This window comes from Hyposmocoma kahamanoa, unplaced genomic scaffold (assembly GCF_003589595.1).
Source record: "Hyposmocoma kahamanoa isolate Upper Pololo Valley unplaced genomic scaffold, ASM358959v1 100021, whole genome shotgun sequence".
Taxonomy (NCBI): Eukaryota; Metazoa; Arthropoda; class Insecta; order Lepidoptera; family Cosmopterigidae; genus Hyposmocoma; species Hyposmocoma kahamanoa.
The window spans coordinates 3,217,639-3,232,616 of NW_020653200.1; the positions used below are offsets into that span (position 1 = coordinate 3,217,639).

A 14,978-nucleotide genomic window follows, 5' to 3' on the forward strand; every position below is an offset into this window, starting at 1 on the left:
TGTTGGTAAGCGACACGCCTGTCTATAACAGTTGTAGTGCCACTCAGAGCTTTATTAGTAGTAAATTACTGGACCAATTTCAAAATTAGATGACCAGGTATTACCACACTATTCTTTTATGATATGAAATAACAGGACTAACAAGTGGTAGTAATAACTCGCTAAGATCTGAGGGGCACTGCCACTGCGCCCGTCACCCTGAGACACAAGTTGACAAGTCCCATGTGTCTGTAATTTCACTGTAATAACACTTAACCTTCAAAACCGGAACGCAGTAATGCTCACTTTATTGCATGGCGTCAGAAATAAGAGAGGTGGCAGTACTTTTAGACGAACTCTTTTACAAGGAGCTCTACTGCCACTAGACAAGTCCTTGTGCCTGTACTTTCACCAGAACCTTTACCCTTCAAAACCAGAACGTAATATAGTATATAGCGTACTGCTAAGTTGTAACCGTCCCGAATTCGGATGACCAGCTCAGAGTACTAAAAAAAACGACCTCAAAAGTTCGTGGAATTACATCTATTTGCCATGTTTTATTGAAATCGGTTACCGGAAAGTGCGTGAAACGGGATTCCCTAGTTTGCCACCCTTAGAGGGCCAATATTTTCTTCAAATTTAAATGGAACCGCTAATGAGGTACCCTCTTCCCAACAAAAAAAAGAATTATCAAAGTCAGTTTAGAAGTTCACAAGTTACCGCTTAGGAACCTCCTCCTTTTTTTGTAGTTGTTTAAAAATAAAATATTAAAGAACTATGGAAATATGTAATTACTTTGTGGTGTCATATAATTTTTATGTATTATATACACGCCATTAAAGATAATATTATGTTATTTAGTCACGCTTTATGCTTATATCTTTATGATCACCGTTGGAGCGAATGGAAAGGGTAACGTGGTTTTCAGAAAAGCAATTCACGCCATATACTCATTGCAAAATGGTTGCGGCGGTTTCGAAGCGTGATACCGCATATCTTAACTTTCCATGGAACCTATACATATAGTACAAATGAAAATTATTTTGGGTTCGTTTACGCAGTGAAATATTGTTAAAGTTGCTGTTAGGTGCTCTCTTTAAATCCGGCTTAGGGTGTAATATAGTTGCATTTTTAATAAAAGTATGGTCGTAAACAAAAAACTATCTAAATGTCATAAACCTATTATCTAGTCTGAAGTTTTTGTACAAAGCGGGTAATACGCTACCAAAAATTTAAAAGAATGTTGCAAGGTCCGAGGTCATCCACATTGTTTAGAACCGCTAATGTCTGGAAACGATTCGACATATGCCGATTGAATTCCATGCAGTGAAAATTTAATAGCGTAATTTAAAATAGATAATACCGTGCGCGTAACATTCATTTAACTGCCTCCGTGGCCGAACAGTTACCATACTGGACTGCCACGCAGAGGTTCGATTCCCTGGCCGGGAGAAATATTTGTATGACCTACATTTATTTCTCTCGTGAGTTTACGTGTAATTTGTGGTTGTCTATATGTGTGTCCATGGTACCCGCGACATAGGGTTTCCCTAGTGCGGGGCTATGTTGAGTGTGTGCGTTATTATAATAAAAAAAAATCATTTCAAAATATTAATTTACTCTAATGGGTTTGGAAAATCGGTATTCACAAATATAAATTCACAACACATTTGGCGCACATTGCGTTTCCCAATATTTCGTAGAACACTCTCAGTGAGTAAATTAAGGAAGATAGGTATAGTTGACGAAATATTATTTTCACCCATTCGTCTTATGGCTTTTTATCTTTTATCGCATGCGGTATTTCCCCGCCTTACTTAAAAGGCTCGGTAGTGGGAAAGGGTGAGCTGGGGAGCATGCTTGGCCATTCGATTACGAGGAGCGGAAGCGCACAGTAGTACGAAGAAGAGATTTAGTCCGAGTTAAGTGAAATTCTAAATATGTTATTAATTATATGTTATGTAAAATGCAGTGTTGTAACGTGTTTTGTAAAAATGCCATTTGTACAGTGCAAACAACTCTAAACACTTATATGAACTGATAATTGTAGTCAGTCTGTAGTCTATACAGTATACAAGAACGACCTCTAGGGCTAGCAAGATAGGGCGCGACTAGCGCGAGAGTGACATAAAGCGCAACATGCTGCTATTCTCGCATTGATATGTCGCTGCTAGCTAGCTAGTGTAGGGAAATAGTTCAAACCTAGAATTCAGAAAAAGTATTCAGCGTACCTAAACTCACATGACACGCCGATGGACTAAGATCATTAAAACCACGAACACTTTAAGTGTTAATGGTTTTATTACTCTATTATAAATTATAATAGAAAGACAACAATCGTCGTTGTAAAATAATATTTCATCAAATATATTAAATCACGTATGTGTCAGTCAGAATTACAAACAATTTCATAAGGAGACGTTGTTGATTAAAATTAATTTCTACAAGAGCGAGTGAAATCCACAATAACCCCCGTTATTGCTATTAGCTAGCCGAAGTCTACCTTTAAGTCATACGTCTTAATTCAAGGAAATATGTATGATTGTAAGGAAAAATGAAAGAAGTTAGAAATGAAACTATGTTTTTTGACAAACCCAGTACAGACAGACACTGCTGGAAAGATTTTGCTTGAAACGGTGTTAAAGAAAGCTTTGTTTCAATTAAAATTTTGAACCCTATAAAGGAGTAAAAATAAGTATAGATTTTTGTACAGAGAGTCTTCAAATCAAATGATGTATTTGGGGAAATGGCCCCAACTGCATGTATGACAGTAGTCCAGCACGCTTTGTTAGCGACAGTCAAAATGTAGTTCAATTTGAGCACCCTTGCCGATCGATAGCTCTCCCCTCTGCATCTATTACTGATATATCTGTACCTATACATTTCCACATGTAAAGTACATTTACTTATTTCGGTGCATTTTCGATGTATGAGTCATCAACATATTTGTTCTGCAAGACCGAACCGTTTTGACTTCAAGTGTACACAAAATATTTTTTCAAATTATGAATGTACGGGAAATAATAGATCTACATAAGTCAATGTAGATCTAACTAGGTTACTACTTGTAAAAGATTATATGTCGCAGATGTCACAATGTCATAGGCCCTTTTTGATAGCTGTACCAGTCATAGAAAGTATTTAGTTTTTTTAATGTTTACTTTGAGCCGTGATACCTATTACTAATACAGTCTGGTGAAATTACAGGCACATGGGACTTGTCAAGTTATATCTCAGGGTGACGGGCGCAGTGGCAGTGTGCCTCAGATCTTTGCGATTTAAAGAGCTGAGTGGCACTTCAACTGTTATGGACAGACGTGCAGCTTATTATCAGGCTCACGACTTGTTCGTCCTGTCACTTGATATTATAAAAAAAATAACAATAATAATCTTGGGCAGGTTAGATTTAAAAAAAAAAAAAAAAAAAAAAACAAAAACAAAAAAAAAAGGTTAGATTTTTACCATTTATTTTTGCTTTGGATGATATAACATAATTTCATTCATAGGTACATGTGTAAATTTCAATATAGAAATAAAAGTAAGTATTTTTTTATATAAACTTATCATTTCGTAGATACCTTGAAGTAGAATGTCCCACGGCGGAGCTGAAGATATTGTTTATAAAATACTGTTCAGATTTAAGACAGAATCAGAAACGGGATTAAACAAAATATTTTGCTATTCATACAAAATATTTATATACTTAAATCATATACTTGAAACAAACATCGTGTACTGGTTTAAATGTTTCTCTTCACGAGGACAAAAGTCGAAGGTCATGAAGAAGGAAATGAAAATGCCATTAGGTATTCTGTCCTACAGGGACATGTGACAAAGGGAATGCTAAGGTTTATTATTTGATTCAACTGATGCTTTCAGTAAAAGGTTGATATAAATAAAGTTGATGATATGAAATATGTATTGGTAAGTATTATTTTCTTATATCTTACTTAACATGTTATAAAACTACATTGATTTTCTTCAACAAAGATTGCATTTTTTGTGTTTATTCCAAATAACGTTTGTAAAGAAAAATTAAAAATTTGCTGGATCTATTTGACAACAGGGTAGGGAAAATCTAAACATGATTTAATCACGGCTTAGTGTTTGCATGAGATCAAATGTCAGTTGACGCCCGTAAGGGAGGGCGCACATGCGGTGGCGGCGGCGATGGCGGGTGTGCATGGTGGTCGCGGGGCGTGCGGGGGTGGCGGAATAGCGTATCGATCCACGCAGCTCCCCACTGCACCACCTGCAGCTCGGAAAAATCGCTTTTCTTTCGTTTACACACTATGCGAAGTAGATATTTATTTTTATTAAAGTTTAAGTACAATCGATGTGTAAAAATTGCTACTATAACATCATTTGAAAAATATTAGATGTCTGCAAATTATAACAATATTCGCACGTTTGAAACAGATGTTTAGCAGACTTTTATATAAAATATTTTGTTAAATAAGTAATTGTAAAATATAGTTTTGGTAAAATCCATTGTCAATATCAATTGCCTTTATATGACACATCTCGGCTCTGGGAACAAGTTTTCTCGTCTGTAAGTAACACGGACTTTGAACTGCAAAATCTGATCTCAATTGTAGGTTGTTCTGTCCATTCATTATCTACTCGAAGGCAGATGCACGATGCAATAGTTTCCACTAGACTATTAATTTTCCTTCAGGCTCAGTGTGATGTCTGTCACACGGAGAATAATAGAAACTGTATTGAGGATTATTAATGTTGGTTCTATTAGAGAAATTGCACACAATAGCACAGTAATAGGAACTATTGTGTTAGTTATTAGTTATATATAGTCAGTTACAATGCACTATACGTTAACGCATATACTAATAAACATTAGCAAGTGTTTGAGGTGCGTATAAGCTTGAGAAAGAAAAGTTTACAGTGTATAATGTTTTGAATATATTATTTTAATATTCTTCATAAGTTATACTATTTTTATTTAGTAGCAGTAGAGCTCCTGTTGAAGAGTTCACCCAGGTAAGTTCTGCCACCTTACCTATTTCTGCCGCCAAGCAGTAATTTCAGCATTACTATGTTCCGGTTTTGAATATTTTGGTGTATATTCTTAAATAAATGGCGCTCCCCCTTTTTTGCTTTTCAACCGTTGTTGTAATTAAAGCACGCTTTGGTCACAAGTGTACAGTAGTGTAGTGTACAGTGTTACCTTGTCGAATAAAATAATTTCAGTGCGTTAAAAAATACATCGTCGTATTAACCACGCAGATTTGTTTCATAGGCATTTTTATTTTAAGAAGTTTTTAATTGATATTTTCTAAATTGTTTTCTCTAATCTTACACTTCTGTGCTGAAGGTACACTTTTGGTGGTTCTTTATTATGTCTTGTGCCTCATAACTATAGTATTATGGTGGTAATTAATGTCATTGGTTGTACCATTCGGTTCATGGTACCCAGAGTTCAGCTGCAATCTAAATGCTAACAAATTATAGCCAGTAAATTAATTAATCCTATCACGTACAAAAATTTATGTAAAATTTTAGGGGCGTGCTTCAGAATTCATAAAAATTCAAAAACATCTTTGTTTCATAGGTAAGCAAATTACACTTGTTAATCGTGGTATTGATTAAACTCTACCTCTCATTCGTAAGGCAGATACCCCTAAGATTGAGCAAAGAAACTCTAGAAGTTGCTCTTAGTAAATATACATTTGAATACATTTATCATTCACAATATTTATTTCAAACATCATAGATTAAGAATACCTGCAGGAGCTAGACGAGTCACTACCACCCTCTAATTTTAATTTAAAGTATTCACCAGTGAAGTTTGAAACAACGGTTAAAGAAATATTGTTAGAGTTACATTTATATAACATGAAATTTCAAACTATGATTTATTTAATATAAATTGATGTGCACACGACATGTTCACTGATAAATAGCACGATAGGCAAACAAAATTAAAATCAAATTAGTAATTTTATACTTTATACAGTCTCTGTTACTAATATCTTTTAAAACCATTTTGTGCCTATTTAACTTTTTCACCCTCGACTCGCGTTTGTGTAGATAAAATCGGTTGAAATTCGATGGTTAGGCGGCGGCGGCGGCGGCATGCCGTTCCATAACGTACGACGGCTATTACGTATTAAATGAAAGTGGTATCAAGTAGATAATAATATTCTTCGCGATCATGATAAGCGAGCAGCTCGGCGCCTGTGGGCGCGGCTAGTTGTTTTGTAAATATTTGCAGGAGAAATGTTACTATAAAATACATGCACAAATTGTAATCTCTGATAGTTAGTTTTTTCATAGGATGTAACGTATTAATCGAGGTGCACATTTTTTTGCAAATTATTCACACAAAGTCACTGTGACTTAAAATATCCATAGAAATCACATCTAAAACACTTTTATATGCCACTCAGGTAATTTCCAGGTTAGTTTTCTCTACGTAACTGCGGTGGCAATTTTTATTATTTAAGTATTATCGTGAAATATTAAATAATATTTCTGCTTAATACACTCGAATATAAAATAACGAAAAAATAGGGTAAAGAAAAGTAACCGGAAAATTACCCACTAAATTCTGTAACACTAAAGCGAGCAAGTAAATAAAAATGAACCGAAAAAATGAAAAGTAAATAGAAATGAATGAAATGAGGTCATGAAATATAATTATTTTATATTTATTTGCCCTAGGTATATCTACTACACTGTCTTCATTTAAGGTCGTACTATAACGAGGTTCGTAGCTTGGATTAGCGTTGGGGGACTTTTTAAAGATAAAACAGGACTACTGACATGAATAAATATTTATTACGTATTTACAGATCGAAGCATGTTCCAGAACGACCAAGATGTTCTTCTTTTTTCATCCTATTTTTTTATACAATTCCAAACACAAACCTACATTCATTCAGCCAGTATTTCTAATCATGCTGCCTAGTCTGCAGTACCTGCTAGAAGCCGGAGGGAGGAGAATGGGAAGAGGGCCAGAACACGGGCGACCAAGACCTTCAACTAACGGTGCTATTGACCTGCAAAATGATTTCGTAATGTCATGTGAGCGTAATCGAGCGTTAACGAGCGCAGCCCGTTTTGAAAAGCGCTTCTGTCTCACGCCGGTGACATCGCGTCGCGTTAATAGTAACTGACGCCTAAATGAACCATACGCGGGTGGGTCCACTCCATTGTCTGCACTTAGGCAACAAATTGTCTAAATTTGTCTTGTCCGGCTCTGAGACATGGAACTTCACACGCACGGGTGAAACCAAATAAAAATATATTATTCAGCGTTTTTAAGTGATTTAGGAAGCCTAGTAGGTAGTGTAAATTGTTGTCATCTTTCCTTCCGGCAGTGTACACAAGGTCTGGGTTGTTCGGGTCGATGGCCTGCCCCTCTTGTACTCCGCGCCCCGCCAGCTGTCTTAGCCTGGTTATATTTAGCCGCATGTTAAGCTCTCACTGAAACTGTTTCTTCCTTCTGTTAGCATAACGCGCTTAATTGTTTGATAGAATTAATCTTTCAGCAGACTTTCATAAAAGACAAAAGCTCGGCAGTGGACATGTAATATGCGTGCAATGGCGTCAAGTTCATTAAAGAACAAAATTAAGGGTCAACCTGTTGTAGATGCAAATCGGTACGTGAGACATTTTCTTTAACTAATGATTAAGCTAAACGTGATCAATTTAAATGTAGAAATGTTTGTACGCTCTTTGTGTATGTATTACTTTGCTTGAGGCTGAGCCTATGCCAAATCGAGCAATCACAGACAATCGTTTCCAGCCCAAAAAGGGTGAAGTACCGTTAGCTGACGATGCAGCAAGATGCAAACGAAGCTTACGTATCTGAACAGTTAAGTACACATTATGGACTGACATTACAGTGTGAATCTCGTGGCCGAAACTGGGGACCACATTATAGAAAGTAAACATGACTCAACGGTAATGACTATGTTAATTTCGATAAGTAAACCGCTGTTCGCCTGTTATGACTTTTTTAATGAAAGAAACACAAACATGTATGTGAATTCATTATATAAAGCTATAATATAAATTCCTACGACGTACACAAATGCTGACGAGTTTGTTTGATGTGAATTATGAGCTATTTCATGTTTTGACACTTATATTCCGTCCATAGTCCAAATATGTAGATTGCTTTGCATTTTCAAGACACGAAATAAAAAAAGGAGACCGAAATAAATATTAAATAGCATCACATTCGATATTCTCATCCCAAAGTAAGTTACTAAAGCATTTGTGTTAAGCATGTGTGTGTGCTGACGACAGTACCACAAACACTCGAGACAATGTAGAAAAGTTAGATTCGGGACCTCAGAGATGGCGACACCATCAAAACCAGTGTGCAAGCCATTTAACCACAGAGGTCGTCAAGTAACGACGTATGTCATTGCATTGTAATATTACATAATATTCTTGTTATTATAAACCACTTTTGTTTGCAAACGGATATTATAGTTAGCCTCGTTGCTATTGATCTTTTTTGTGCAAACCTTTTGTTTATACTTTGTGTGTTCATAAGTTTTGACACGAAGTAAAAATTAAATTAAAAAAATAAAGAATTAAATATAATACTTTAAAATTCTCAGAGAATCATGAGTAGACCCTAACCAACAATCACAAGCAATCACAACGCAAAATAACCGTGTCTATTCCTAATACAAGTTCTTAGACATTCTGGCCAATCTTGGATCGCGACACGAATCTTCTCAAGTGGGATTCAGTTCGCTTCTTTGACGAGGGCCCACTTTGGAGAATTCAAGTTTGGGTGGGACTTTTGGCAGGCCCTGAGCTTTAATTCAGACCATAGAGAATAGTCAAGTGAGTTAAGATCAGGACTGGAGAGTGACCATTGTTCTCCGCTATGAAGCCCAGCAAAGCTTGAATCGTATTAGCCTTATAGGCCAGTGCTGAGTCTTGCGGGAAAAACCATTCTATTTAGTCGGTAGAACTTTTTTCGTCGGTGAAGAGTATCTTTTTCGCATCGTGTCTCCCAAGCAGCTTCGGACAACGTAATTTGTGAAGGTATTCATTTAGGAAGTGATCTTTACTACGACGAATGCCTTTACCTTGAGATCGTATTTCAGTATTCACGTTCGTCCCATCACTTGATGTTATAAAAAAAAACTATTCTGTAAACTGAAACACTGCAAAGCCAGTTACTTTTGGATGCGACATGGATCTCGGCGAAATCGCTCTCTGATTATTTAAATATTCGCAGTGGTCCATACAGACCGCGGGCGATCACTCATTTGGCGATCTTTCAGAGAATTAGTCTCCTTGTAACGTTTTATGGTGTAATATACAAAGTTGCCGCTGACCCCAAAACATTTTATGTCTCGGAAAATCTCCATTGGTTTTTTCCCGCCACATGTAGCGAAATTACAGACGCACGTAACTGTTTTGTTCCCTGTATCACGAGAAAAACAATAGAAACAAATTTAAAAACCTATAAATAGAAGACAAACATTCCAAATTCAAAACTGAAAGAGAATTAAACAGGTGCCAGAATTATTTCGTTTTAATTTTTAAAAGTCAAAGTTTTTCTCAAAACATGAATATACGAGGCAATAAAAATATGATTTAGCTTTTAGAGCTAGGTGGTTGGTTGACAAAAACAGCAACAATCACAAAAACAACAAACAACAGCGGACAGCCGTTGCCTGCATGCAAAAAGAACTCCTAAAGTGGCATGGAAAACAATGATAACTCTCGTGACAAATTGGTATCAGAGATAAATTATTATGCCTTCCAAGTGTCAGTAAACTACACAGTAACAATCAAAATCTAGATCAGTCGAGTGTTGACGAGACTACTTGCTAAAATTGTTGTAGATTGCCACAAGGGTTATGCGGGTTAAATTGTGTGAATGAACACCTCCTTTGAGGGAAGTTTGTAGTCCCATCTGTCCCTCTTACTTTACTATACACACTCGAGTACACTTTCCGAGTGCCTGCTTTGAATTTTAAAGTCGAGTAATGGGGAAATCTGTAGACTTTAATTAGTTTTTTTTAACAAGTGGTACTTTGTATGTGGAGAATATTGCGATACCTCCTACGTAAGTAAGCCACAAAATAGCATTTTTTACTTTTTTACTAAAATACATGCCACGCAGTCCTTACGGATTAATTTTTATTAGATTCCCTATTATTAGATTCCCGGACCGGGAGGATTATTTGTTTGTATCTCTCTCGCGAATTTGGGAGTAATTGAGGGAGATATGTACGCCGAGGTCAACCTCTGCCCGCTCTATAAATTTGTTCCTTCAATCTATCAACATTTATTGTTTCTGCGTGGCCAAACCAAAAATTGCGCAAAGTTCTGATTTCTACAGCATTCACTCTATTTTCATGCTTTTTCTGCTGCACCTAAGTACATACATTAAGGTTGGGACCAGCACGTCTCGATGAGCAGCCAAAGCGCCTGTCTGAGACGTAGACGTAAGGAAAATATAAACACAGAGAAAACATACGAAATGAACCTATTGAGAACCTATGTGTAAGAATCACGAAAACCTAAGAACTCGATATAAAGAAAACATGTAAAAGTAAACAAAACACGTAAGTGTTTTGGTACATGGTGGTACAAATGGTTTGGTACAACCTGTAATATACATAAAAAGGATATATTAAAGTAAAAATTTAATTTGTAGCAGTAGAGGAGCTCCTTGTGAAAAAGTTGCCCAGTGAAGCACTGCCACCTTACCTACATAATAATATGTCGCCAAGCAGTAATGTGAGCATCACTGCATGAGAGCTGGTGAAATTACAGGTACATGGAACTTGTCAACTTATGTCTCAGGGTGACAGGCGTAGTGACAGTGCTCCTCAGATCTTTGCGATTTAAAGCATTGATTGGCACTGCAACTGATATGGACAGGCGTGTCTCTTACTACCACGCGCACGACTTGTTCGTCCCGCCATGCAAAATGCTACTTTGTGACTTACAACCACTTACGTAGGAGGTATCGATTTGATACTGGACTTACCCGCTTTCTTCTATGGGGACTGCATGCTTATTACCTGAAAAGGATAAAGAATATGTTACGAACGCAATTAAAAAGTTCTTCAAATAAATACTTGTAGTCATCTACCGTTCTTTGACAAGCAATCCCGGGGTGCAGCTTGTATTTCAAGCTTTTTCTTTTTCTTGTATTGTGTTGCATGTGAAATATTTTTATTTTTATTGTAATTGCACAGTAATAGTTAAGGTACGTCCTTGATTCGAGAAAGGCAACTGCTACATTTACAACCTAAGAATAAGACGATGTGCATTATTCGTATTATTATGGTGAGACGGGTTGCCATCGGTGGCAGTAGTGTGGATTGCGCAACCATAATTTCCTTGCAGGAAACACAAAGGACAAACTCGCTTATAGCTCGCAATAAACTAAAAACAAATGTGATTTTTAACAGTTGCCCAGAATAATCTTAGTATTTTTTAAGCACCCGTGTTGAATTGATGACTTACAATGACTTACTAACTGCTTCGTTGACCGGGCGGTTACCATGCTAGACTGCCACGCAAGAGATCCCGGGCTCGATTCGGGCCGGGAGAAATTTGTATGGCCTACATTTATTTATCTCGTGAGTTTGGGTGTAATTTGTGGTTGTCTATGCGTGTCTCCATGGCACCTGCGATACAGGGTTTCCCTGGTGCGGCTAAGACTGTGTGCGCGTTATTATTATTATTATTACAATTATGATGAATTTTCTTTTATTTCTTTGTTATGAGTTGTAAAATAATAAATACAGTTTCAATTGAACCCTAAAATATAAACAGAAATCAAAATTATTATATAGTAGGTATATAGCATTAAAATTTAGAATTTCAAGTTCAAACATTAAAGGATTTCCGTTTTATCTCACTTGTTGTGATAGTGGCATCCGCATGACCATAATAAAGTCGCGTTGAATATCATCGTCCCCACTAATTGTGGACTGATTGACTTACTAGCACATTTTCAGGATTATATAAAGTTCTAGCCTTAAATGTAGGCTTGCATTCATACAATTTAAACATAGTTTAGAGGTCGAACAGCGGCAGCGGAAATGCCAGGCCCACGCGTTGGCGCCTGTGCCCGCATACACATTCATTTTCAATGTCTTTGACACTTTTGTTGACAAAGAAATCAAACAATGTATCCGAAAACTCGCTGCACCTACAGTAGTACCCGTATACTTACATAAATATACATATGTATATGTATACTTAACGAGCCCTATACACCTACGGTGGGGTCGAGCTCGGCCTGCGGCGCGTGGTCGCTTTCAGATTACCGGGTGTGCTTATGCTCTTCGGTAGCACAGTGATTAGTACTATGGGCGCTTGATGAGGAGGTTCCATATTCTTATTTGAGCCAATTTATGAAAAAAATATTTAAATATTTTTTATTTATTAAATATTTCAATATTTTTATGTTGGTCCTGGTCAGGGTATTCTGGGTATTGCCTTCAGAATTATCGTTACTCTGGTACTCATAGTACAGGAAATTCCCTAGTTTGGGACCAGAAATTTGAAGTGATTGTCTGGCATTTTTTCCCTAAATACTTCTCTTTTTGGCATAGCTTCCAATAAAAAAGAATCTAACAGAGAGACGGTCGAGGTACAACAACGCTATAAGTTGTATAAATATATTATTTCCACTACATCGGGAAGTATGCCTTACATTTTGAACAATTGTGAAATCTAGTACCCGTATACTACCTACGTACGGTGGCGTGCGGACGCCTCGGCCTTCACCCTCCGCTACACCTCGGCTTACGGCCTCGGCACTTATGACTTTAAAAAAATTAACATAGCTCTTTAATGGCGGCCATATTGTTAAATGGCAAAAAGTAAATTTTGACTGCAAATTATTATTAAACACCCATAGAGGTCCCCACATGCCGATTTTCAGCTGAAATAGAGCAAATTTCCATGTGCCGCCAAAAAGTTTCTATGGCAGACATATTGAAAAATAGCGAAAAATAAATATTGACCGCAAATTATTATTAAACATCCATAGACTTCCCCACATATCGATTTTCAATCGAATTAGAGCAAATTTTCATCTGCCCCCAAGAAACACTTCTATGGCAGCATATTGAAATATGGCGAGAAACCAATTTAGATCACAAATTATTATCAAGCACTCCTAGAGACCCCCGTATACCAATTTTCAAAGGGATCAGCAATTTTTTTTGTGCCGCCAACGAACGCTTCTATGACGACCATATTTGAAAATGGCAAAAAACAAATTTTGAGCATAAATTATTATTTTTTATTATATAAATTATTAATATTTTTTATATAAATTATTATTTCTAGTGGCCTTCACATGCCAATTTTCAGTCGAATCAGAGCAAATCTTTTTCGTCAGCTATTTTTAACCCCAAATTACGATTAAGGACTCCTAAAGGCCCTCGCATGCCAATTTTCAGCCGGATCGAAGCAAGTTTTACTTCGGCCGCCATTTTGAATTCGCCATCTTGAATTTTTTTAACGCAGCAATTGACCAGTGTTATCCTCTATGACATTCCTTCAAGCACCTCCTACCTATCTCTAATAGTTTCCGTGACAGGAGGCTTTGAAATTTGTATGGCTGCCATCTTGTTTATAGGAATTTCGAACATTTTTTACTTCCCGCGGAATTGTACCAGGGTGCATCTCATAAAAATGCACAAAAATCCCCCCATGTGTTATAGTTTTTGCAGGCCGTTGATCACTCGTTTACATTTTCTATATTCAGGTCTTTTCATATTTGATTCTTTGCCTTGGAGCCTATCCGCGTACAGCGGTGTAAACATCTTTTTCCTACCATATCGGGAAGTATGCGTTCTATTTTTCTAAGTGAGTCTAAACTTGTAGCTTATATATAATAGATAGGCATTGTTACAGTTGTGCGTTCTTTAAAAATGCGTTATTACCAGGGTCTGAATCTCATTCTCTAGTTTATTAATTTTTGTATACCCATACAAACTAAAAAGAGACAACTAAAAAAGTATTTTATACATTGTATGTATTCTCCTCCATAAAGAAGTTCATGTAAAGAAATATACGTAAAAGGTAACTTGTGAAAGTTCGTGAGGAGTACGCGAAGGTGTATTGCATAAGATATAACACGGATAAAAGCCAATTATTAATTAGTGTTTGAGGCCCTTCAATCCCCATGGTACATGTTTGCGGCGCTCTTCTCCATAGGGTTGCACGTTTTAAATACCTTGGGCACTGGGTTACCGAAGCGATGATGACGATATGGAGAGGGAGCGCAGGGCATTGGCCGTACGTTGTAATATGTTTACCCCGTAGGTTAGCACGTCGTGGGAAGGGGGATGAGGAAGTCCACACTACTCTTTTCAAGGCGTTTTGTCAAACTATAAACACGTGCAGCCTGTGGGCAAGTTACTCTAAAAAGACGATCAACGTCCTGCGTTTCCAATAGAAGAATGATTTTAGGATGCTGTTGGCACTGCCACGCTTTTGCAGTGCATGAGTAGGGCTAGCACGACAGAGTGCGACTTGCGCGAGAGCGACATAGGGGCTCATTCAGAGCTGGCGCGGCCGCGGCGGCGGGTACGGGCGCGCGGGTCTTGGCGTCTTCCCTTTCATAGTGCCGAAGCGATTAAAACCGTTAGATCCACACGTCGAAGTTGCAAACAGACGCTAAACGCTAGACCAAGTACTGTGAATGGTACGGGCGGACTGGTCAAATTCTATTGGCCCAAAAGATCCACACGCGCGGCGCACGATCCGCCGCGCCCCCACTCGCGCCAGTCTCTACACAGGCGCAAGAAGCGTCTACGCATATTTGATTCACACGCACCCGCGTTCGCATCCGCGCTCGCACCCGCGTCCGCCGCCACCCTGAATAAGGCCTAAAGCGCGGGATCTCTGTGCCAGAATAGCAATATCTCGTTTTTTATGTCTCTGTCACGCAAGTCGTGGCCTGTTGTGCCAGCCTACAGGTATGTTCGCGGAGGCGTATACTGGCAATTTCAGGGCGATAATACGCA

General features: G+C 37.7%; 1 protein-coding gene across 2 annotated transcripts in view; it reads right to left on the bottom strand.

Moving 5' to 3' along the window:
* Positions 1–10,991, bottom strand: part of LOC113227242 (abnormal cell migration protein 10) — a 36,039-nt gene extending 25,048 nt beyond the window's left edge. The window contains exon 1 of one of the 2 annotated variants that reach the window (XM_026460140.1): positions 10,973–10,991. The gene's annotated coding sequence lies outside the window, so the exon portion shown is untranslated. Of the gene's footprint in view, positions 1–10,364; positions 10,384–10,972 lie in introns of those variants that run through there. The other variant, XM_026460156.1, reaches the window with a different exon arrangement.
* Positions 10,992–14,978: the final 3,987 nt, after the last annotated feature.